Raw genomic sequence first — 25,930 nt, forward strand, 5'->3', positions numbered from 1 at the left:
TTTATCTTCTATATCTTCTTCTTCTATATCTTCTTCTATATCTTCTTCTTCTTTTATATTGTCTTCTTCTTCTTCTTCTTCATCTTCTTCATCATCATCTTCTTCTTCTTCATCTTCTTTTTCTTCATCTTCTTCATCTTCTTCTTCATCTTCTTCTTCATCTTCTTCTTCATCTTCTTCATCTTCTTCATCTTCTTCTTCTTCTTCTTCTTCATCTTCTTCATCTTCTTCTTCTTCTTCTTCTTCATCTTCTTCATCTTCAACTTCTTCATCTTCTTCTTCTTCTTCATCTTCTTCATCTTCTTCTTCTTCTTCTTCTTCTTCTTCTTCATCTTCTTCATCTTCAACTTCTTCATCTTCTTCTTCTTCTTCATCTTCTTCATCTTCTTCTTCATCTTCTTCTTCTTCATCATCATCTTCTTCTTCTTCATCTTCTTCATCTTCTTCATCTTCATCTTCTTCATCTTCTTCATCTTCTTCTTCTTCATCATCTTCATCTTCTTCTTCATCTTCTTCTTCTTCATCATCTTCATCTTCTTCTTCTTCATCTTCTTCATCATCTTCATCTTCTTCATCTTCTTCTTCTTCTTCTTCATCTTCTTCTTCTTCTTCATCTTCTTCTTCTTCTTCTTCTTCATCATCTTCTTCTTCTTCATCTTCTTCATCTTCTTCATCTTCATCTTCTTCATCTTCTTCATCTTCTTCTTCTTCATCATCTTCATCTTCTTCTTCATCTTCTTCTTCTTCTTCATCTTCATCTTCTTCTTCTTCTTCTTCTTCTTCATCTTCTTCATCTTCTTCTTCTTCATCTTCTTCTTCTTCATCTTCATCTTCATCTTCATCTTCTTCATCTTCTTCATCTTCTTCTTCTTCATCTTCTTCTTCTTCATCTTCATCTTCTTCTCCTTCTTCTTCTTCTTCTTCTTCTTCTTCTTCTTCTTCTTCTTCTTCATCTTCTTCTTCTTCATCTTCTTCATCTTCTTCTATATCGTCTTCTTCTTCACTTATTTCTCTTTTCAAATTTTTTTTTTAAAGAAATGCAGCTATTTTTGAGCGTAACAAATAGCTGGTGGCGCACGCATGTTGGAAGCGCCATTGTATGTGCTCCCTGGCAGTGGAAACACACAGACAGCAGGAGGTAAATTCAGCAGCAGGAGGAGGAGGATGAGTGTGTGGCAGCAGGCAGTCAATGAGGCAGGCAGTGTGACATAATAGCCCTGGTACCTAGCGGTGATACCAGGGCTGTAAATAAACACAGCAGGCAGGAGGTCCCAGACAGCGGTCGTGCAGCCCACATTGTGTCCAATACACAACTGGGACAACACAGTTTTCAACCCGGGCACCTCAGAAAAATTAAACCTTTTTTTTTTTATGGTTTTGTAGTTTTGTTTTTACAACAAATTACACAGACAGATATAGCTATTTTTTGACGTAATAGCTGGTGGCAGAGTGGCAGCAGAAGGTAAATCTGTGTACCCTGGCGTTGGGAAACACAGACAGACAGACAGCAGCAGCAGCAGCAGGAGGAATGGAGGAGTAATGTGAGCAGCTATTGTTTGACGTAATAGCTGGTGGCAGAGTGGCAGCAGAAGGTAAATCTGTGTACCCTGGCGTTGGGAAACACAGACAGACAGCAGCATCAGCAGGAGGAATGGAGGAGTAGTGTGAGTGTGGCAGCAGGCAGGCAGTGTGACATAATAGCCCTGGTACCTAGCGGTGATACCAGGGCTGTAAATAAACACAGCAGGCAGGAGGTCCCAGACAGCGGTCGTGTAGCCCACATTGTGTCCAATACACAACTGGGACAACACAGTTTTCAACCCGGGCACCTCAGAAAAATTAAACCTTTTTTTTTTTTTATGGTTTTGTAGTTTTGTTTTTACAACAAATTACACAGACAGATATAGCTATTTTTTGACGTAATAGCTGGTGGCAGAGTGGCAGCAGAAGGTAAATCTGTGTACCCTGGCGTTGGGAAACACAGACAGACAGACAGCAGCAGCAGCAGCAGGAGGAATGGAGGAGTAATGTGAGCAGCTATTGTTTGACGTAATAGCTGGTGGCAGAGTGGCAGCAGAAGGTAAATCTGTGTACCCTGGCGTTGGGAAACACAGACAGACAGCAGCATCAGCAGGAGGAATGGAGGAGTAGTGTGAGTGTGGCAGCAGGCAGGCAGCGTGACATAATAGCCCTGGTACCTAGCGGTGATACCAGGGCTGTAAATAAACACAGCAGGCAGGAGGTCCCAGACAGCGGTCGTGTAGCCCACATTGTGTCCAATACACAACTGGGACAACACAGTTTTCAACCCGGGCACCTCAGAAAAATTAAACCTTTTTTTTTTTTTTATGGTTTTGTAGTTTTGGTTTTACAACCAATTACACAGATATAGCTATTTTTTGACGTAATAGCTGGTGGCAGAGTGGCAGCAGAAGGTAAATATGTGTACCCTGGCGTTGGGAAACACAGACAGACAGCAGCATCAGCAGGAGGAATGGAGGAGTAGTGTGAGTGTGGCAGCAGGCAGGCAGCGTGACATAATAGCCCTGGTACCTAGCGGTGATACCAGGCCGTAAATGAACACAACAGGAGGTCCCAGACAGCGATCGTGCAGCCCACATCGTGTCCAATACACAACTGGGACAACACAGTTTTCAACCCGGGCACCTCAGAAAAATTAAACCTTTTTTTTTTTTTTTTTATGGTTTTTTGGTTTTGTTTGTAAAACAAATTACACAGATATATAGCTATTGTTTGACGTAATAGCTGGTGGCAGAGTGGCAGCAGAAGGTAAATCTGTGTACCCTGGCAGTGGGAAACACAGACAGACAGCAGAAGGGCAGTACACAGCAGCCCACTGTAGGTGTAAAATGTGTGGCTGCAGGCGACGTAATAGTCAAAGTGAACCAGGCTGGCTTAGTGAGCAGGAGCCAGGAGGTGGTAAAGGGTGGTAAGGCACATTAACGATGGTTCTTAGCCAGTTCATGTCCCCCTCTCGCCGACAACAGGGGCCAGGAACTCGCCTTCCACCCACGCCTGGTTCATCTTGAGAAACGTCAGTCTGTCCACAGACTTGTGAGACAGACGTGAGCGTTTCTCGGTGACCACACCACCAGCTGCACTGATGCAGCGCTCGGACAGCACGCTGGAAGGGGGGCAGGACAGCACTTCCAGGGCGTACTGCGCCAGCTCGCTCCAGATCTCCAGGCGCTTGACCCAATACTCCATGGGATCAACAGGGGCATCGCTGTCAAGCCCGCTGTAGGACCCCATGTAGTCAGCCACCATGCGGGTCAGGCGCTGGCTGTGACCGGTGGAGGATGCTGCTGCATGCACCTCCTCTCTAGTCACTGCTGCCGGAGCCTCTACAGTCCTGTAGAGCTCGTGCCTGAGAGACAGCAGGTCTGTGGGGCGCTTGCTGCTGGATGCAGGCACCTGCTGCTGCCTCTGTGCTGGCTGCTGGACAGTGGGGGTGGAAGGCTGGGGGAAGGCTTCCTCCAAGCGCTCAACAAGGGCCTGCTGCAAGCTCCTTATTTGTTGCGCTGGGTCTCCTCCTGCAGGCGGCAGGAACTGGCTCAACTTCCCCTTGAGGCGTGGGTCCAACATCATGCTGATCCAGATGTCCTCCCTCTGCTTCATCTGGATCACCCTGGGGTCTCTGCGCAGGCACGTCAGCATGTGCGCTGCCATTGGGAAGAGGCGGGCCACGTCTGCTGGCACATCGACGGCAGTGCTGCTGTCCTCATCCTCCTCCTCTGCCTCGTCAGCCTCATCCTCTCTCCACCCCCGCACCAACTCAGCTGCACTGTGCTGCTCCCCCTCATCACCAGCAAGGTCAGGGACCTCCACCAAGTCCTCCTCCTCCTCCCCCTCAGAGGTGGACTGTGCAGCTGCTTGCCGCTCCTGCTGGTCCAAGGCTGCCGCTCCCTGTTCCAGCAAAGCATCGAGGGCCCTGTTCAGCAGACAAACCAGGGGCACCCACTCGCAGACCATAGCATGGTCCCTGCTCACCATGTTAGTGGCCTGCAGAAAGGGAGCCAGCACTAAGCACACCTGCTGCATGTGCCTCCAGTCATCATCGGGGACGATGGACGGGATGTTGCTGGTCTTGTCCCTTCTCTGAGCGGCGGAAACAGTGGCCAGGGCAAGGTACTGGTTGACAGCGTGCTTCTGTTCAACCAGACGCTCCAACATCGCCAGGGTGGAGTTCCAGCGAGTCGGAACGTCAAGGATCAGCCGATGGCGTGGCAGATCCAGCTCCTTTTGCACGTCTTCCAGGCTCGCACAGGCTGCAGCCGAGCGCCGGAAGTGACGCACAACGTTCCTTGCCGTTTCCAGCAGTTCGCCCATCCCCTGGTAGGTGCGCAAGAACTTCTGCACTACCAGGTTCAGCACGTGGGCAAGACAGGGGATGTGGGTCAGGTTTCCCCTGTCTATTGCGGCAACCAGATCGGCCCCATTGTCGGCCACCACCTCTCCGACTCTGAGGCCTCTGGGGGTCAGCCAAATCCTCTCCTGCTCCTGGAGTTTGGCCAACACATGGGTTGCCGTCAGCTTGGTCTTCCCAAGGCTGACCAAGTGCAGCAGCGCTTGGCAGTGGCGGGCCTTCACGCTGCTGCTGAGGCGGGGGGTTTGGCCAGGTGTGCCGGAGGATGGCAGAGGATCGGAGGAACCTGCTGCAGTTCCCCTGACCCTGCGGGGTGGCACCACCCACTGTGTTGCTGCTGCTGCTGTGCCCGCTGCTGCTCTCCCATCCTCACCCCCTTCCACCAAGCTGACCCAGTGGACAGTGAAGGACAGGTAGCGGCCTGTCCCGAAGCAGCTGCTCCAGGAGTCCATGGTGACGTGGACCCTTTCACCAACCGCGTGCTCCAGCCCTCGCTCCACATTGGCCATCACAAAGCGGTGCAGTGCAGGAATGGCCTTGCGGGAGAAAAAGTGTCTGCTGGGGAGCTGCCAGTCTGGGGCTGCGCAAGCAAGCAGTGCACGAATGTCGCTCCCCTCCTGCACGAGCGTGTACGGCAGGAGTTGGGAGCACATGGCCCGTGCCAGCAAGCCGTTCAGCTGCCGCACGCGACGGCTGCTGGGAGGCAGAGCCCTAACCACCCCCTGGAAGGACTCGCTCAAAAGGCGAGCTGGTGCAGAACTTTAAGGGGTCTGCACCTCTGCTCAACTTCCGCTGACAGTGGTTGCAAGTGGCGTACTTGCTGTACACTGTGGGCATGGTGAAAAAGCGCCAGATTGGTGACAGAAACATCCCCCTACGGCATGGAAGCGCTGCTGCCTGTCTCCCTGTGGTGGTTGGGGGTGGGGCTTGGGGGGCTTGGGTGCGGCTGGTGGTGGTACTGGCAGATGCTGCTGCTGCTGCTGCTGAGCCTAAAACACCAGCAGGCTGTGGGACCTGCCTACTGCTGCTGCCAATGCTTGCAATGATGCGCCTCCTTGCAAGGCCCACAAGAGCATCCTCCTCCTCCTCCTCAGAGCTGCTGAGGACGACATCCCCTGGAGGTGGTGGCACCCAGTCTCTGTCTGTCACCGGGTCATCAACATCCTCCCCCTCCTGAAACATGTCCTGCTGGGATGAGGACCCCCCAAACTCCTCTCCTGATGCATGGATGGGCTGCTTGACTGTCGCCACAGTCTTGCTGTCCAATCCCTCATCCCCCAAAGTGCCCATCAGCATCTCCTCTTCAAGATCGCCAACAACAGCAGACAATTTACTCATGATGCCTGGGGTCAAAAGACTGCTGAATGACAGGTCGGCGAGTGACGGTGAACTGGCCTCCTCCCCAGACCCTGCTGGGCGGCTGCTGCGAACAGGGGTGGTGGTGGTGGTGGTGAGGGTGGAGGCCTCAGATGCAGAGCTGATGGCGGGCTGCTCATCCTCCGTCATGAGTTGCACCACAGTGTCTGCATGCTTTTCCTCAATGGGACGTTTCCGACCCGGCTGGAGGAAAATCGGAGCAGGTGCTACACGCTGCTGCTGCTGTGTCTCTGCAGCGTGAGTTGCAGATGCTCCTGCTGGGCGGCGCCCAAGGCGTCCACGGCCAGTGGCTATGGGAGGAATGTTAGCCACTGACGCTGCTGCTGCTGCTGCAGAACTGTGCATGGTGGCGCGCCCGCGCCCGCGGCTTGCCACAATGCTGCTCCCTCTCCTCCTGATTCCCTTGCTGCCCTTCCCCTTGCCCAAACCGCGCTGGCTGCCACTTCCAGACATCTTCGATGTTTTGGGCGTATAGACAAAAGTTTTTTAAAAGGGCGGGTGAAAAGTGGGGTACTTTAATGGAGTGGGTTGGTGGGTGAGGTGACTGAGTGAGTGTCCCTAGTACAGTAAGTAAGTAGTAACAGTCAGGAAGTACAACTAGCAGTTACAATAATCAGTAGTAATCACAAGTAAATTTAGTGTGTGTACACTACAGACAGTGAGTGCACGCACGCGCAAACACGCGCAGGAGCTAGCCTATGAACAGTGACTGAGTGAGTGTCCCTAGTACAGTAAGTAAGTAAGTAGTAACAGTCAGTAAGTACAACTAACTAATTACAATAATCAATCAGTTATCAGAAGGAAATAGAGTGTGTGTAGTGTGTACACAGACAGTGAGTGCACACACGCAGGAGCTAGTAGCCTATGAACAGTGACTGAGTGTCCTAGACTCCTAGTACAGTAAGAGTAAGTAGTAACAGTAAGTACAACTAACTAATTACAATAATCAATCAGTTATCAGAAGGAAATAGTGTGTGTAGTGTGTGTACACAGACAGTGAGTGCACACACGCAGGAGCTAGTAGCCTATGAACAGTGACTGAGTGTCCTAGACTCCTAGTACAGTAAGTAGTAACAGTAAGTACAACTAACTAATTACAATAATCAATCAGTTATCAGAAGGAAATAGAGTGTGTGTAGTGTGTACACAGACAGTGAGTGCACACACGCAGGAGCTAGTAGCCTATGAACAGTGACTGAGTGTCCTAGACTCCTAGTACAGTAAGTAGTAACAGTAAGTACAACTAACTAATTACAATAATCAATCAGTTATCAGAAGGAAATAGAGTGTGTGTAGTGTGTACACAGACAGTGAGTGCACACACGCAGGAGCTAGTAGCCTATGAACAGTGACTGAGTGTCCTAGACTCCTAGTACAGTAAGTAGTAACAGTAAGTACAACTAACTAATTACAATAATCAATCAGTTATCAGAAGGAAATAGAGTGTGTGTAGTGTGTACACAGACAGTGAGTGCACACACGCAGGAGCTAGTAGCCTATGAACAGTGACTGAGTGTCCTAGACTCCTAGTACAGTAAGTAGTAACAGTGAGTACAACTAACTAATTACAATATTCAATTACAATAATCAATCAGTTATCAGAACTTGGAAATAGAGTGTGTGTAGTGTGTACACAGACAGTGAGTGCACACACGCAGGAGCAGCTAGTAGCCTATGAACAGTGACAGTGAGTGTCCTAGTACAGTTACAGTATATAACTACAATACTAATACAATCAGTAGTAAAGGACAGCAGAAATACTGGTATAGAATAGAGAGAAATAAACAGAGGACAGGAGGACAGCTGCCCACACAGGCAGGCCCTGAGGCCTAAAGCTGTAAGCCTGCAGCAGCTGGCCTGTCTCTATGTAACACAAAAGCTACTAACTAAAATACAATGTCTAACTAACTAACAACAATATAGGTGTGTATAGGAGGTGTATGTGAGCAAAAACGCTAGGTAAATGACCACAATAAAGCTCTTGCTAAGCCAAAGCACAAAGGAGCAACTCTCTCTCTATGCAAGTCTCAGGCAAGGACGGAGAAACTTAACATGGCAGCCGCTATTTATAGGGTAGGGGCTGGCCAGGGTCCCCCTCTGTGATTGGCTGCCGTCAGAGGGCCTGGGAGCCCTCTGATTGGCTCTAAGGACATCAATCTGGGCTATGACGCTATTCGAGCTCGGTACCGAGCTCGAATAGCGCCGTTTGCTCGAATAGCTCGAAAAGTGAATGGGCTATTCGAGTGTACGCGAATAGCCCATTCGAATAGCTACAGCTATTCGGAGCTCGAATACCGAGCTCGAATAGCTGGAAAAGAGCTTGAATATTCGAGCTACTCGAATATTCGAGCTCTGCTGAGCACCACTGCTGGTCACACTGCATACAGGCCGGCCACAGTCATTGCTGGGCTGTGTAGTTATACTATACGCTCCTATCTATATTGGTAGCAAGCCAGCACACTTTCTATCATAAGCTGTGCTTAGCTTGCTACTGTATCTGTTATTGATATCTGTCTGTGTGAGTTACACACTGCATACAGGCCACAGTCAGTTGCTGGGCCTTGTAGTTCTACTATACTCTTCTAATTATTGCAAGCAAGGCAGCACACTGTCTATCATAAGCTGTGCTTAGCTTCCAACTGTATCTGTTATTGATATCTGTGTGGGTTACACACTGCATACAGGTTGTTGCTTCATTGTAGACAGACCAAGTTCGATCAGCTAGACAGTCACTGTTGTTCTGTCATTGAGCTACCTCAGCCCGACCATATTGCCTGGAAAACTGCCATTGCCTGCACTCTCGCCAACGTGTGCTCCAGCATGGCCATCCCTACACAAACAGCTGTTTGTGGTGTGTTACACAGTGAGTTTGATCTGTCAGTGTGAAGCAGTACACTACTTACACTACCTTGTCGATGCATATACACACAAGATGTTTTAAAGCACTTTATGCCTCCAGTTTAGCAATGCAATGGGATTTCTGCCCTTTAGGAATTGTAACCCTACTCTGCCTCAAATACGTAATTTTTTTTGGGCAAGTATCCCACTCCGCCATGCCCCACTCCAGGTGTTAGACCCCTTTAAACATCTTTTCCTTCACTTTAGTGGCCAGAAATAGTCCCAGTATGTTTTTAAAATTTGCCTTCCCATTTAAAATTCACCTTCCCATTCGCCTGGCTTGCGCGAACTCAAACTTTTGCAGAAGTTCGCGTTCGCAGTTCACAAACCCAAAATCTGAAGTTTGAGCCATCTCTAACCCCCATGTCAAGCATATCAAAGTACAATATATAAAAGAAAGTTCATAAAAAAACTGTGCTGCAATAAAAGCAAATGGGAAGTCCAAGCTGCTTGATATAATCCTCTGCTTCTGAGGAAATAACCACAAAAATTCTCTCCACAATACAAGCACTTCAGCACCCACAGACTACAGTAAATATGCTACAAGTTTCAGTAGTATTGCACAAATCTGCTGCACCCCACCTCAAAACTATTTCAAATGCACTCACCAGATGTTAGGCAATGAACAACAGCCCACAGTACACATAAGATCAGGCGTCACAAAAACACTAGTTCATCCTCCTTGATCAAGCTGCTGGCTAATATCATAGGCTCCACTCTCTAGACCCTGCTGTGCTGGAACAGCTTATTTTCTTTCTCTCCACTGACCTGGGAGCTCCGTTCATACAAATGATTCCAGGTTGCAGGAAGTGAAATAAAAATGTCACATAATGAAGATCCGTTTTAAAAATTATAAAAAAAAAAAAATTAATCAGGTGCAGGGATTTATACGATTTAAGCAAAAACACTGCCATGAATTTTAGCCAGTGTTCAGTGTCAATCTGTGATCACTCCACCGTCCAAATATATTTTTACACATGTACACATGGAGCTTACACAAGTATTCATACCGCTGAAATTAATATGAATATCTGCACGCACACACACACACACACACACACACACACACACACGCACGCACGCACGCACGCACGCACGCACGCACGCACGCACACACACACACACACACACACACACACACACACACACACACACTTATATATAGTGTATATATTCTTTCCCTGAAATTAAGACATCCCATGAATGTAAGCCCCAGCAGGAATTTCGAGCATGCTTAAAACATAATCCCTACCCTGAAAGTAGGCCCTAGTGGCAGAAAGGGAAAAAAGTATGGCAATTTGTGTTTCTACTGGAGCTGATGGTCCCACTGACATGACCAAGGCGCCATCATTTGGCCAATTGGTGCACTTGCTACTTCTCAGCTAGCGCAGTGATCAGCCCAGTAACAGAGCCATGGTCCCGCTTACAAGGTAATTGGCTCCAGTGGAACACAAGTTGCTGTAATTCTTCCCCATAGGCTGAGGATCCTTCTGGTATCCTAGGGTCGAGAGCAGGTGTAGCCAGGTAGAGGGAGACCAGGAAATGTGTTTGTTTTTTTAATTATAATTGTTGCCTGGTCAGCAGCTGCGAGATTGAAATGCTGCTGACACATGCTTACAAGGGAGGGGTTTGTGGCCCACAGTTAAAATGGCCACCGCAGCATAAGAAGCAGGGCAGTGTGTGTGTGTGTGTTGTCTAATGACACGCACACGCCCCTTTTTGGTTGCTAGGCAGCGGCAATGCAGGGGAAGCTCGAGGAGGGCGTAGATGGCAAACATAGCGCGCATGCAGGAGGGAAGGTAGAGAGCACGCGGAGGAGCTGTTGAAAGGACCGGTTTTAACTGGTTCTTTGTGTGGTGATTGCGCAGTTGCCTGAGGTGAGGAGAAGAGAGAGGAGGAAGCACAGTGCAACACAGTGCGCAGGGACAGGAGATGAAGCCAGGAGGGAAAAGCAGCAGCCAATTGGAGGTCTGGAGGCACAAATTAGAAAAGAAGGTGTCAGACAGGACCCAGTAAAGAGGAAGATGATGTGGTTATCCTGAAAGGAGAAAGTTAGCATCACTGCAGAGACAGAGCAGAATCAGTCAGCATAAACCAGTATGTTCACAGAGGGGTGTCAAAGTTCTAGTAGAAAGAGAGAGAAAGCAAGGACAACAGTACAAATTACAGCATAAGAGTATATGGCCACAGCTTTAATATCTACAGACAGAATAACACAGATCAGCTAGAATTGAACTATGTGTAAAATGTGATATAGGCCTGATTGACTGCTGTTGATTATTCACAGACAGAGAAACACAGATTGATAAGAAGTGAACTATGTGTGGAATATTTCTTGGGCTTATAGAACTGTGGTGAACGGAAAACTGTTTTGTGAAATATCCCTGCTACTTATTGATAAAACATAACCTCAGAGCATCTGATCAACTGTAGTTTGTCTATATAGCGATTATTAAACTGTTCCCTGTCAGAATAGCCTCCTATCTTTTTGCTTCTAATCTATCGGAGCTGTAAAAGAACTGAAATAGGTTATTTGTGTTTCTCTGGTGAAAAGATATGTAGTATTACAAGAAATAAGAATATACTTACCAATTGAGGGTTCTTTTTTCAACCTGTACTACTACTACTACACTTAACTAACACTAAACTAACATTTCCATACTACACCTGATCCTGCCACCACGCTCCTCTCCCCCCTCGCTCCAGTCCTGTGGATGCCAACATGCTCCTCTTCTGTTCTTCTCATCCTGGAGCAAGCAATACATGGGAACATTGTGACCACCTGCCGCTATACGCTCCATCCTTCTTCCTTGTGTCGCTGTAAGCCCAGCACCACACAGATGCTGATAGGAGCATATAGTGGCAGGTGGCTGCCGTGTCCCCATATATAACCACCTCCAGTATGAGAGGAAAGGAAGAAGAGTGCGTCGGGATCCACAGAACCAGAGCGAGAAGGAGAGGAGGGCGGCAGCAGGATGAAAGCTTTTTCTGTGCACTCTGCACTTCTTTTACCTTATATTTGGAATATAAGGAGCATCCACTCCCCCCTCCCAGTTTTGGGGAAGAAAAAGTGTGTCTGGTATTCTGAAAATACACTAATTCTAAAAAATGTATTTGTTATATTCCAATAAATCCTTTTTTTTTTAACTTCCTGGTTTTTATCATGTATTATTTTCTCTGTTTTGGGGACTAAGATTATAAATCACATGATAACAGATGCTCATTAAAAATATCTGTACTTTAGGTAGGAATAAAAAGTATACAAAAACAGATCCATCAAATTAATCCCATTACCATAGCAATTAAATGTGGATTAGTGTTTTATAGATTTATATATTTATAGAACTGTTCTACTCATCCATGATGGCTATCTAGTGAAGTTGCTCTGATTTGATATATTTCATAGGTAATCAAAACCACAAGCACTTACTTAAATGTTCTAGTTCATTAACTGGAAATAAAAGACATTTTATGCATGTAATTTCCATTTCTACTCCAGCTGAGGTGTCTAGCTTCAGGACCTGTATTTCATCCCAATTATGAGAAATATCACAAAGTTGACAAATACAACAGACTATTTGATCATAGACTTTAATTAACATTCATACTGAAAAATACATAGATAACCCTAAAGCAATAGTTCATATAATAAATGCCAGTATTATTTTCACATTACAGATGCTGCTAACGTACTCACACCTGATATACTTGAAAGACATAAAAAAAACTATAAAGAATGGAAGGTGGGAAAACTGTCCCTTTAAATTGTAAAAATATAAACAAGTGCAATTAATGTCTTATGTGGTAAAGATATATCTTATTTGAGGATAATGATATAGCTGCTCTCAGTATATTATAAAAGGTCACTAATTTATAGGAAAACAGAATAAATAACCCAAAACAGATGATGCTGTTTATTCATTGTAGTAATTAGAGTAAATTGTGTTGCAATTAATGTTTTGTTTGAATTAAGAATGCACAATTATGTTATTTATTACCGTTTTATCATGTATAACTTGTTTGTGAACTATGTTGTGGCTGGCAATATTTAAACAATACATTATCAGTCTGTTGTAATGATGAATTAGCAATTCCCAGTCATGCAATAATAAATATGTATACTTAATAGTAAGCATCATGTTATTAATGTGTGTTCCAGCAATCTGCACACACTTGTTTTAATATATAATTGTAGAATTTGTTTAATCTATTCTGTGTCTCTGAGCTTAAAGCAAAATGTGCTCAATATAGACACTTGAAGAGTGAAAAATGTTTGTTCTGGCATCAGTGTTTTCATTTATTTTAGTATGTAGGTTTTATAATTAACTTTTTAAATTTCTGATGGGCATTAGAACTCTGACTTCTGGATTTGCCTTCTCAGTGTAAGGCCTCATTCACATTAGGCAATGCAGATGGCCTGTGTTCAGAACGCAAGTGCACGCGATCACATGCCGTTGCACTGCTGATTCCATTGATTACAGTGCTGTGCCGAAAATGCATTCAGCAGTGCAATACTGCATCACACTGCTGCGCAGCGCATATAGTCTGAGATTAACTGAGTGTCCAAGATTTTCCAGTGGGTGGAGCGTTCTGATCATGCTCCAGATTATTCAGTGAAGCTGAGGGGCGTATAGGGACTTTAGGGTAGGAACACATTAGGCAGAATCACATATGCGTTTTCCACTATGTGCTATGGAAAATGTATATGCGATTCTGTCTATTGTGTCCCTACTCTTAATGAAAATTAATCAGGCATGGATCTCTAAAGTGTCCACAACTCCTCTTGGAGATTCCACTGATTTGCTGCTATATGTTGCTTAAATGTAAAAATTTAGGTAAAAAGCCTCCCAACTGGGGTTAGTGGTAAACCTAATTTTATAAAATACCGGGTCAAGAGCCTTATGCTCCTGCAATGTGACTTATCTATATTAAAAACAAAATATGCAAGAACTTCATGTGAGGAACTTATCTAATCCTGCTGTCGTTCTCGCCGAGAATTGGGCTACGGCCTTCACTTCTGGGTCTCGGTGCTTGTTCCCCGCCAATGACGCGCAGGCTGAGACGCAGAACACACCCTGATAGGCAGAGATCACGTTCACAGTATGCTCTCTCCGCAAAGGTAAACAGCAAATGACTGACATCTCAATCAGCTATCAGCACAGTGTCAGCTGATTTCCTATAGCTGACACTTGGGTAGGATGGAGCTGATGTTTGATTGGATGTGCGGAGTGAGGCCGGCCATGATTGGTTGAATGAAGTATTTAAACTTAGTGAGTGCTCCCAGTTATTGCCCGTGATAGCATAGCTGTGGTTAGTTGGTGGTTGTGCACTCGTACTGATTATTATTACTGTTCTCTGGATATTGTCCCCTTGGCTTGTTCTTGTCCACTCTGCTTCCTGGACTAACCCTTGCTTGTTACCTGGATACTCCGACTTGCCTGTAATTAGACTCCTGATTGTGGCCAGTGTGGGCCTCATTCACATCACTAAGATATTACTACAATTTGATACTTGTGTGTCTCTGAACTTTAATGAACTTGCTTCACTGGGGTTCTGAGAGGTTATTTTCCACTCTACTTCAGTATGTATACCTTGCACATTAAGACCTGGGGGTAACCGTAGTCAGGAGACATATTCAGTGTTCTGTTCACATGGGGGCTTGTCTATATGTGAAGACCATAGGTCAGGCTCAGAGCTACGGCACTAGATTGTGGCATAGGAACTGATTGTGGACATAACCTGTCAAGCCTTACACCTCATGTCTTCAGTTTCTGGCCTGCCTAAACGTTATCAAACATCAATTGAATAACCCCCTGTTTCTGCTGTATGGCCTACATAATTTTTATTAAACATAAGTTCAAGATGTGTATGTATATATATATATATATATATATATGTGTATATATATATATATATATATATATATATATATATATATATATATATATATATATATATATACGTATGTATATATACAGTAGTTTGCAAAAGTATTCGGCCCCCTTGAAGTTTTCCACATTTTGTCACATTACTGCCACAAACATGCTTCAATTTTATTGGAATTCCACATGAAAGACCAAAACAAAGTGGTTTACATGTGAGAAGTGGATCAAAAATCATACATCATTCCAAACATTTTTTACAAATACATAACTGCAAAGTGGGGTGTGCATAATTATTCGGCCCCCTGAGTCAATATTTTGTAGAACCACCTTTTGCTGCAATTACAGCTGCCAGTCTTTTAGGGTATGTCTCTACCAGCTTTGCACATCTAGAGACTGAAATCCTTGCCCATTCTTCTTTGCAAAACAGCTCCAGCTCAGTCAGATTAGATGGACTGCATTTGTGAACAGCAGTTTTCAGATCTTGCCACAGATTCTCGATTGGATTTAGATCTGGACTGCACCCCCCAAGCATGATGCTGCCACCACCATATTTGACAGTGGGGATGGTGTGTTCACAGTGATGTGCAGTGTTAGTTTTCCGCCACACATAGCGTTTTGCATTTTGGCCAAAAAGTTAAATTTTGGTCTCATCTGACCAGAGTACTTTCTTCCACACGTTTACTGTGTCCCCCACATGGCTTGTGGCAAACTGCAAACGGGACTTCTTATGCTTTCTGTTAACAATGCTTTTCTTCTTGCCACTCTTTCATGAAGGCCAACTTTGTACAGTGCATGACTAATAGTTGTCCTATGGACAGAGTCTCCCACCTGAGCTGTAGATCTCTGAAGCTCGTCCAGAGTCACCATGGGCCTCTTGACTGCATTTCTGATCAACGCTCTCCTTGTTCGGCCTGTGAGTTTAGGTGGATGGCCTTGTCTTGGTAGGTTTACAGTTGTGCCATACTCCTTCCATTTCTAAATGATCGCTTGAACAGTGCTCTGTGGGATGTTCAAGGCTTTGGAAATCTTTTTGTAGCCTAAGCCTGCTTTAAATTTCCCAATAACTTGCTCCCTGACCTGTCTTGTGTGTTCTTTGGACTTCACGGTGTTGTTGCTCCCAATATTCTCTTAGAGAACCTCTAAGGCCCTCACAGAGCAGCTGTATTTGTACTGACATTAGATTACACACAGGTGCACTCTATATAGTCATTAGCACTCATCAGGCAATGTCTATAGGCAACTGACTGCACTCAGATCAAAAGGGGCCAAATAATTATGCACACACCACTTTGCAGTTATTTATTTGTAAAAAAATGTTTGGAATCATGTATGAGTTTCGTTCCACTTCTCATGTGTTCCCCCACTTTGTATTGGTCTTTCATGTGGCTGAATACTTTTGCAACCCACTGTATATATATATATATATATATATATATATATATATATATATATATATATATATATATATATATAAAAATTTTAAATTACACTACACAAAATTACTAATTTCAAAATACACTTTCAAGAGCCTTATGCTTCTCCCCTGAGTTTTTGCTATTTGTTGTTGGAAAAAGAAAAATCTCTCCTAGGGTTATTGGTCCACTGCAAAATTCCCAATTTTTTTTTATTTTCCCTTTCAGGGAACAGCAGGCCAACACACACCTAATACTGCTTGCACACCTCACACAAGTTTAAGTTTATCATATAAGAAAGTATAGGGTGTTTTTTTATATCTACTTGTACAAATGGCTGCCAGTTGCCAGTTAGCAACATAGCACTGCCTGCTTGAACATCCAGCCTCAACTGCATAGCATGAATTGTGCCCCATTTATTTGAGTGTTTGTAAATATAACTACAAGGAAAACTTCTAAAGGAAGCTCAGTTGAGAAATTCCTTTTTTTCATTTACTGCAGGCAATGGAATTACCAGCAGGGACATATTTAACTTTTCCTCCCAATTCCTGTTATTCTATTTGGAGGAACCAATAAATTGTGGGAAATCCAAATGAGCCACCATTTTGGGCTCCAGGTCAGTGTTGTAGCATAATGTGATAAGTATAGAAGAAAAATGATTATGGTTAAATAGCCGAGATTTTGGAATGTGCTTCCTACACTGACCACAGTCACACTTTGGTCTCTATTCATAAAACATTTGCGGAAAAAAAAATCTTGGAGGGAAAACACTGCATTTGTATTTTAGACTTTTGTGTGCTAATTCATAAAAAAGTTTACACTTGCGATGAAAGGTCGGGGAATTCCCGCACTAAACTAGCGGTGCTGGCTGAGTGGATGCATTTTCTCTGTGCAAAGACAGAGTTACTATAAAGGAGGCAGCCCCAGCATCCCAGCATTAGATGTGCATTTTTTTTAATTACCTCTCCTTGCCCTGAATCTTGCCCTGAAGTCTTTCTTAACAATCTATTTAATTGCCGCAGCTTAGAAGAACTTCTAGAAATGTTACACATGCAGACTTTCTGATGTGAAATGTATCTGAAAACAGGTACCTAAGGGGTTAAAAAATTGGTATTCCTGGATGCCTTGTTTGCTCTGCTCTTACTGCTGCTGTCTGGGAGGTCTGTCTCCATTAGCTTGGCTGTCATCTGCATGTTTATCGCGTTATCTAAACAGACGGTATTCTCCATTCCCATTCCGCCTGCTCTAATCTTTCCTACAAGGAAGCATTCACTGTGTGGAGGAGGAGGAGGAGGAGGAAGAAGAGACAGAGAGAGATTTTTTCCGCCGGTATGGAATTCCGTGGAATTTGGAAAAATTCCGAAGGTGTGTAGCAGTTACGGAATTTTGTGCTGGCGTAATTCCGTGATTCCGGTGGAACGAAAATTGCACTTTCCAATCATCCCTAATCTGTTCCCTGCACTAGTGTGACTAAATAGAAGCCACCAGATATTGCAGTGCATGTCCTAATGGATGCTAGTGTTGCCGCCATGGGCTACAGTAAGATTGATGTCACCCCTCTGACTTATAGTTCTAAAAAAAATGTGAAACTCATATTTGTACTTTTAATTGTAATTAAAGAGGTACATTTACAGCTTTGCTGGTAGTGACCCAGAGATCTCCTTGGTATGCATTTGGTCGTGATCCTAATTGTCTCTTTCTGGGCATTACTCCCAATACTGGTTATATAGATATGCTCCGCAGACTGCAACATTTTTCTTCTTAATCACTTTTTCACTGATTTGTTGACAAAGCAAGTTTTGACAGAACACTGGACTCTGCCTGCCTTTACCTTGCCTTGACTCTTTACATTGTCTCTGTACTATATGTTTTAAGTTTGCTTCTGTAGCAATTCACGATTACTTTTGGCACAATGCCTTCCTTTGTCTAACTCTACCACTGACACCAGCTGGCTGATTTAACTCTTGCATGCACTTGTCTTTTCTTTGTACCAAACTATATGCTCAAGTCCAGTGAGGCAATCATTGGAGTATTCCTATACCATCTATACCATACTAATGCATATAAAGTATGCCAGAAAGGTGGCTTGCTATCAGTAAAATGCACTTCAGCAGTGAAAATGTATGAAATGTCAGACGACCATGACACGGGTCCATATATTGCAAGTGCTAAAATCAGCATCAGAAGCGATAACTGAAGCTCAATGTTCCTTCTAACTACATCTCCCCCACATAAGAGAATCTAAGTTATTATGTTACGCAAAGTGTTGCACATTAATTTATAACGTGAAGAAGATTTTAAGTTTTGCTGCTGAAGAGGGAATATATAATTACTTCAGTACAGTGGGCAAATTTGGTTGCTAGAAAGTGTTATACTGATTGCTAAATGAATATACAGTATACAGCTAAACACAGTATGTGACAAAGGGTTTCTTTTACGTCCAGATCCTATGAAAACTGTTTTTTTTAAATACATAGAATAAGGGGAACTGAAAAGGGCAAAGGAAATAGCATAACTTGAAATAATGTGACCCCAAAGCAAAATGTTGACAGACAGGACTAGGCAGGGCCTACATCAGTTTCCTGCAAAACTAGACTAGATTACTTCCTGCAATTGTCCAGATTAGATTGTGCCTAAGGCTGCTACAAAAAAATAAAATAATAATATATAATAATAATAAAAGGCAGCAGATAAGCAAAAATACAATGTAATTGCACAAATCACTATTAGCTCTGCTGAAATGTAACGAAAGCACCATATAAGGTGTTTTACTTATTGCTGTAAAACACATAGGCCCCGTCCCAAGAAAAGATACAAAATGCATTGCTAATCATAGAAGACTGGCCAAACAAAGATAATTTAGCTATAGGCAACCTTTATTGGCCACCTAGTGGCCTGTAATGCTTCCCCTATCAACACTTAGGGCTGGTTTCCACTAGGAGCCACAGCCCAAATCGCTGAGCTGTGCCATACAGGAGTCGCCAGCTTGCCGTCCAGAATCACACCTCAGTGCAATTCAGATGGGCAACCCATTGTAGGTATAGACAGCATTTCCCTGCCCCTCTTGTATTTGAGGAAACACTGCCAATTCACTCCGTATTCGGCCCTAGTTGAAATGGGCCCTAATAGATAGCACATAAATGAGGAATCAGATCACTCAAAAAAGGGTCTTTCTAAGGAGTGATTTTTAAATTGCTAGTCTTGCCACTTTATCATAGAAATCAATTCATAATTTTTTTTCCACTATAGTGATTCGATTTGCAAATCCCAATCGCTTTCTGGAGCAATTGTAAGAGTGATAATGCAATGTAAATGAAAAATTGCATTTGCATAAAAAATCGCAATTGCTGGCGTTAGGGATGATCGAAACAGGCGATTTCCAATATCGCAGTAATTCTGCATTCCGCTGTAACGAAATTCCGTCACCGCTACATTCCGGTGGATCCCCGCGGAATTCCGCATTCTGGCGGAACCATTTCCACAATGTTAAAAGGAACCTAATGGATGCTTCCTTTTAAACAAAACCACTTCCCTGGCAGTCCTGTTGATAACTTTGGTTTTAGTGGTGGCTGAATCGGGAGTAGTAGGAGTTGTCGTAGGCCATGGGACCCAGAGGTGGTTCCACGGCAGTCATTACAATTTTTGTTTGGAGCAGCAGGAGTTGTCGTAGGCCATGGGTCCTAGAGGTGGTTCCACGGCAGTCGTTACAATTATTGTTTGGAGCAGCAATGCCGTTTCACGGCAGTCATTATAATTTTTTTTTTGTAGCAACAGGAGTTGTCGTAGGCCATCATAGGACCTAGAGGTGGTTTCACAGCAGTCTTTTAATTTTTTGTCATGCTCCAGCTCCACATCAGAATCTTCTTCCCACCCCCGGACAATGGGCTCTTCCACTTCCACAAGCTCTGCCTCCTCATCCAGGACTTGAGCATGCTCCTTCACTCCCCCACTTGACTGACCACTGTTCAGTAGGGCTTCCTCTCCTTGCCCGAGCACTTTGTCAGGAGCCTTGTCCAGCATGAAGACAATAGGGAGCACTTTTGATATGCTGCAGTGCTCCTCCTCACTGACCAATTTTGTTGCCTGCTCAAACAACTCCAACACTTTACACACCTGTCCAGTCAGCTGCCACTGGTCCCCAGTAATGTAGTCCAGTGGCCTTGTTCTGGCGGAAGATGTCTGAGACAGGTATAGCCTGACCGCCATTCGCTGCTCCCACAACCTCTCCAGCATGTGGAGGGTGGAGTTGCACCGCGTCAGACAATCAGAAATAAGCCTGTGCTGCAGCAGGTTATGGCGGCGCTGCAGCAGTTTCAAGGCCGCGGTGGTGGTTGTGGAGCGACAGATGTGGGCTGACACTTTTCGTGCTGAGGCCACAGTGTCCTTCAACCCATCAAAAGTTCGTAAAACTTTCTGGACTACAAGGATGAAGACGTGGGCCAAGCAAGGTAAGTGAGTGTAGCCAGAAATGGCGGCCAGTATGTTGGCTCCATTATCAGACACCACTACACCTTTCTCCAGTTTTCACGGGAAAAGCCGCTGTCGAATCTGATCCTTTAAGGCTGCAAGGATTACAGATCCGGTTTGCCTGTTCTTTGCCATGGATTAGAGTTTCAGCACTGCTTGGCATTGATGGTGCTGCAGACCAGTGTAGGAGCGGAACCACTTGCTGGGAGGCTCAGCAACGGCAGACTGGCCTTGGACAGAACAGGTAGCAGAGGGAAGTAGAACTGGCCTTCCCTTCAACCCATGTGGCGGCACCACCAGCTTAGATGCCCCAGATCTTGCACCCTCCTCAGCAGCACCATGGAGGGTGACCCAATGGGCGGTAAAAGTTAGATACTTTCCCTGCCCATGCCTGCTGCTCCAGCCTTCCATAGTGAAGTGCATCTTGCCACCGACAGCATGATCCATAGACCGGCCGACACACTCCACAATGTGCTGGTGAAGGACAGGGATAGCATTCCTGGCAAAATAATGGCGGCTGGGGATCCGCCATTGTGGAGCAACACTGTTCATCAGTCTGCGGAAGGGGGCACAGTCCACAAACTGGTAGGGCAGCAGCGGTTGGCCCAACAGCCTTGCCAAAAGCGTATTATTTTTGACAACAAACGAAACAGTTGCAGGGAGCATCCGCTTCCTCTGCAACATTTCTGGCACAGAGGCCTGACGCTGGAACACTGGTGACTCAGAGGAAACCAACAAGGGTGATGATGAGGTGCTTGCCGAGGTCTGGAGTCCTCTTCCAGCCTGGCATGCAGAGGGATTTGAAGTAGAATGGAACGCAGATTGGATAGGGACAGGACGACTAGAAAAAGAAGAGAAGGGGCCTGTTGTTGCTTCTTTTCCTCCACCCATCTTATTGTAATTCTTTACATATTCAAACTCCCATCTGTGGTGGTTGTGCACATGGCTTATCAACCCTGAAGTGCCGAACCCGCTGCCCGATTTGCCTCTGCTCACCGATTTACGTCACACAGAACAGACTGCCCTGGATTCATCCTCTTCCAGAACAGTAAAATAATTCCATGCAGGGGAAGTGCGTGCACGTGGAGCAGTGGTGCAACCTGTTCTAGCATGTCAATGTTCAGCATTGGACTGGTGGGTACTGACAGATGGGAAAGCACTTGCAGGCTGCTGGCCAACCGTTTGCTCTGTTTCTCCATGCTGCTCATGCCTGCTAGTGCCTAACCCACCAGATGGCAACCACGTTGGATCAGCCACCTCATCATCCAAAACATCATCCAGTTCAAACAAAGCACTGGAACCCATAAGTGACTTTTCTGGACCCTCCACCTGGCCACGAAACACCTCTGTAGTTGACTGGTGATGTTGATTGGTGGGGACACAAGCTCCCAGTTGTGATGGATTACTGGATGAATAAAACACAGGGGCCATTTCTGTCACCACAGAACCCACAACTTCTTGGGACCTTGGTCCCATGGTCTCCTCCAATGCCTCATCTTAATCCTTCGACATAGGTGTGGTTTAATTCTGGAGGAGACTAGTACTGGGAGGAAGAAACCTCCTCAAGAGAAGCAGCTGCGGTCGGGTTCTGGTCATGAGGAACCTGGCCACTACTGGTGCTGCTGCCACTAGCTTCAAGTTCCTCAGACTGGGTAGAGGGTTCCTAATCAAAATAATCAACTACTCTGTTCGTCTATCAATTACCAAACGATTTTGGCGGCCTCATGTTAAATTATGCACCACCCTTATGGGGAGACACTCAGGTACCCTGAACAATATTCATACACAAACTCCAAACCAAAGTGTCTTCATGTGCTTCAATAATTTTAATTTACAGCCTGCAAAACTTTATACAAAACATGGTTCACACTACATTTAAAATTCTAAAACCAAAGCTGAAACATGTGAGCTCTTCTAATTTCCCACTGTCCCCATCATGGTATAACACCGTATTGATCACCCAGCATAAAGCCTATGCAAATCAACCGGTATATCCAATCATGTCTGGACAATTGTGGGCCCTCCACCAGGCGCACACCACGAGGCCTCCTCATTCACACTCCAGCAACAGTGCACTGTTGCTGTAAGATGAAAACTTGTTTCTTCTTCTGCTGCAACCAGCCAGTCCTTGGCTTTCCTCTGATTTAAATGACCTATCAAGCCTGCATAGCGATGGGGATATAGCCACTATAGTAACATCAATCATTTTCCTTTCTCATCTCCATATTTCCACAGGTCAGATCTCCTCAATACAATTGACATGTGCTGGCCAGCAAAGGATCGCAGTCCACTGCTTCTCAGACAGCTCAGTGGTATCAACCACATTCACTAATGCACGGTTTACTTCCATGTGTGATGATTGTCATTGCTGACATGTTACTCACGACCTTCCTGCAGATTCAGCGGGCTTCAGAGGGAGCTACGCTCAGGGCTTTTCCTAGTCAGCAGCCGCCCGATGCTTATGTTGCATCACCTCCCACGCTTCCTGCTCCGATCTCATATCATCTCCCAGCAGAGGTAGATGGTGCAGCCCGGCGTCCCGGGTAGTGAGCGCTCACATGCGTCTGCCTAGCCCCGCCCACTGACGCGTTTCGCCCCGCCCACGGGGCTTTCTCAAAGTGTGTGGGGTTTGGCTCTATCAGCAGCAGTGCCTCCTTATAGAGGCCATCATTCTCGGCTTCCTGGCTCCTCCCTGTTTCACAATCCACCATCTTTATTTCAGTCGAACTAAGGGCATAAGGAGCTATTATCTTTTCCCTCAAATATCAAGTTCTTTTTCTCAGCGGAACATATTAAACCAATCCTGTTTGTTCTTCACTATATCCCCATCCTTACTTCAAGAAATACACCATATTTAAGTCTGAGTTCAAACCGTCTGGTATTCTTGTCCCCAGACGGTAGATCCAGGTTGCTTCAATTTTGTATAAATCGTTTTCAATATCACCTCCTCTATGGGAAATTTTTGTTTTATAATACCTTTAAATCTTAGCGCTGTGGGATCTCTATTATAGAAACGGGCAAAATGTGTCCCCAGCAGACTGTCCTTTTCTGCTTTTTCAATGTTTTTCACATGCTCCCCAATACGGGTGCCCAGACGTCGTTTCGTTTTCCCAATGTACAATAGATTGCACGGGCATTTAATGCAGTATACCACTCTTTCTGAATTACAATTTATGTTGTCCCTAATCTCAAAGGACCTAGTACCCTTTGGATTGGAGAACTCTTTTGTTCTCTCCACAAGGCCACACACATTAAAATCTCCACAGCTAAACATTCCAAATTTTTGAGGGAATTTATTTAACCATGTTTCTTTCTTTTTACTCACAAATTCAGATCTCACTAATTTGTTCTTTAGATTCGGGGCTTTTCTAGTCGTCATATATGGTCTTTCACCTACCAGATTTCTTATCCTTCTATCTAGTAATAGGATACCCCAGTGTTTTTGCAACACTCTCTGTAGTGAATACCAGTGGGTCCCATAGGCTGTAATAAATCTAATGGGATCCTTCTTATCAGGCCTGATCCCACTTTTTTTACGTGGCGATCGGCCTCTTCTGAGCTCCTCCCTTTTTATCTCAATCATTTTCTGGAATTCCTGTTCAACCAATTCTTCAGGGTATCCTCTCTCCACCAACCTCTGGCTCAATTCCCGACCTTCCCTTACAAAATCCTCAGTGCAATTTCTTTTATGTCTATAGAACTGTCCCCTTGGGACAGCTCTTTTTTGTGATTCTAAATGATGACTGGAATAATGCAAAAGTGTGTTCCCAGCAGTGGGTTTCCTATAGGTGGAGGTTATCAATCTTTCCCCCTCCTTTAGAATTTTCAAATCCAAGAAAGACAATTCTTTTTCACTCCACTCATAAGTAAATTTGAGATTTCTCTCGTTATCCTTCAAGCTTTCAATAAAGCAGTTCAGCTGGTCCCTAGTGCCTCGCCAGACCAGGAGCACATCGTCAATAAACCTCAGCCAGAGGCGCACATGTCTCTGGAAGTGGTCCATGGGGTAAACATCCTGTCGTTCCCACAGCCCGAGATGGAGACAAGCGTAGGCTGGGGCATAGGATGCCCCCATCGATGTGCCCCTGATCTGGCGGTAGAAACAGCCATCAAAGCAGAAACAGTTATACTCCAAAATTAATTGTAAGGCCTCCACCATGAACTCATGGTGGAGTCCAGAGTCTGGGAAATGCTCACGTAGGAAGAAGGCCGTAGCCGCCACCCCCACTTCATGGGGAATAGAGGTATATAGGCCCTCGACATCCACACTAACAATCAAATCCTCCCCACTCACAGGAACCCCCTCCAGGACGGCCAACACATCACCAGTATCCCTAACAAATGAGGGCAATGCCTCAACCAGAGGCTTTAATTTCCCATCGAGAAATTTTCCCAGTCTCTCTAATGGACCATCGATTCCTGACACTATTGGCCGTGTATGAATATTACTCTGTTCGTCTGCTGCTCTGTCAAAATTTTCCTGCGTGCGAACACAGGAAAGATATCTCTGATCAGGGCGGAGCGCTTCCTACTGCTGCTGCCGCCCTCAACCTGATTACGTATTTGACGTGATTCACAAACACCACCATCACTCCATTTTTTTTTTAGGCGTGGTAGGAAATTGCTGCTGCTCTCGCTCAATTGTTTTGGGGCCAAAAACTATCTACTGTCACTCTTTGACAAATACACCTAGCTACTACTACTACTAATAGCTCACACTCAATCTAATTCTCTCTCACAGTCTCGGCAGGGAACATTCCCCTGCCGAGGCAAAACGTGTGGGACCTGTAAACACATCCATTCCACTGACAGGATACTAATACCAGGTACACAACAGGAATACAAAGTACAAGGCACCTTTTCCTGCGACTCATCTAATGTGGTATACGTGATCATGTGTGCAAAATGCCCCAAAGGAATTTATGTGGGAGAAACAAGTCAACCACTGCGTGATCGCATGACACACCACAGATCCACTATTAACAGCAGGAAAAAGGATATTACAAAATATACTGATCTCCCAATACCAACACACTTTTGTTTACCTGGACACAGTTTAAGCGATTTTTGTGTCACTGTATTAATGGGTGGCTTCAAATCGGGAAACATGAGACTAACACAAGAAACTAAGTTTATACATTGGTTCAAAACTGTAGAAGATGGTTTAAACAAGGACTCTAACTTTTTGTGCTGGTACGATGGGTTTTAAATGCCACAATTCTTTTAATTTAAATTTTTCTATCTTTTCATTCATTTTTGTGTCATATGCTGTGTAAGATGGAATTCACTGTCACTATTCATTTTATGTGCTTTCAGGTGCTGGCTTTAAATGCCACAATTCTCTTAAGCTTAGAATTAATGGTGCATGTAACCAGGCCAGTCACCATTTGAATTCGGAATTTACGATGTCTCCCCATCACCAGAGTCTGCTTTATGTCATGTTGAGGATTCTACTGATCTTATCAGTTTAGATAGGATGCCTGGGAAAGCCTCCTCAGTAACAG

The 25,930-nt window shown here is 44.9% G+C and overlaps 1 long non-coding RNA gene across 1 annotated transcript in view; it reads left to right on the forward strand.

The window, feature by feature from the left end:
• Positions 1–16,499: 16,499 nt before the first annotated feature.
• The window catches only part of LOC137517689 (uncharacterized), a 28,881-nt gene continuing 19,450 nt past the window's right edge, over positions 16,500–25,930 (forward strand). The window contains exon 1 of the long non-coding RNA XR_011020624.1: positions 16,500–16,575. This is a non-coding gene — a long non-coding RNA (uncharacterized lncRNA). The remainder of the gene's footprint in view (positions 16,576–25,930) is intronic.

This window comes from Hyperolius riggenbachi, chromosome 5 (genome assembly GCF_040937935.1).
Source record: "Hyperolius riggenbachi isolate aHypRig1 chromosome 5, aHypRig1.pri, whole genome shotgun sequence".
Classification (NCBI taxonomy): Eukaryota; Metazoa; Chordata; class Amphibia; order Anura; family Hyperoliidae; genus Hyperolius; species Hyperolius riggenbachi.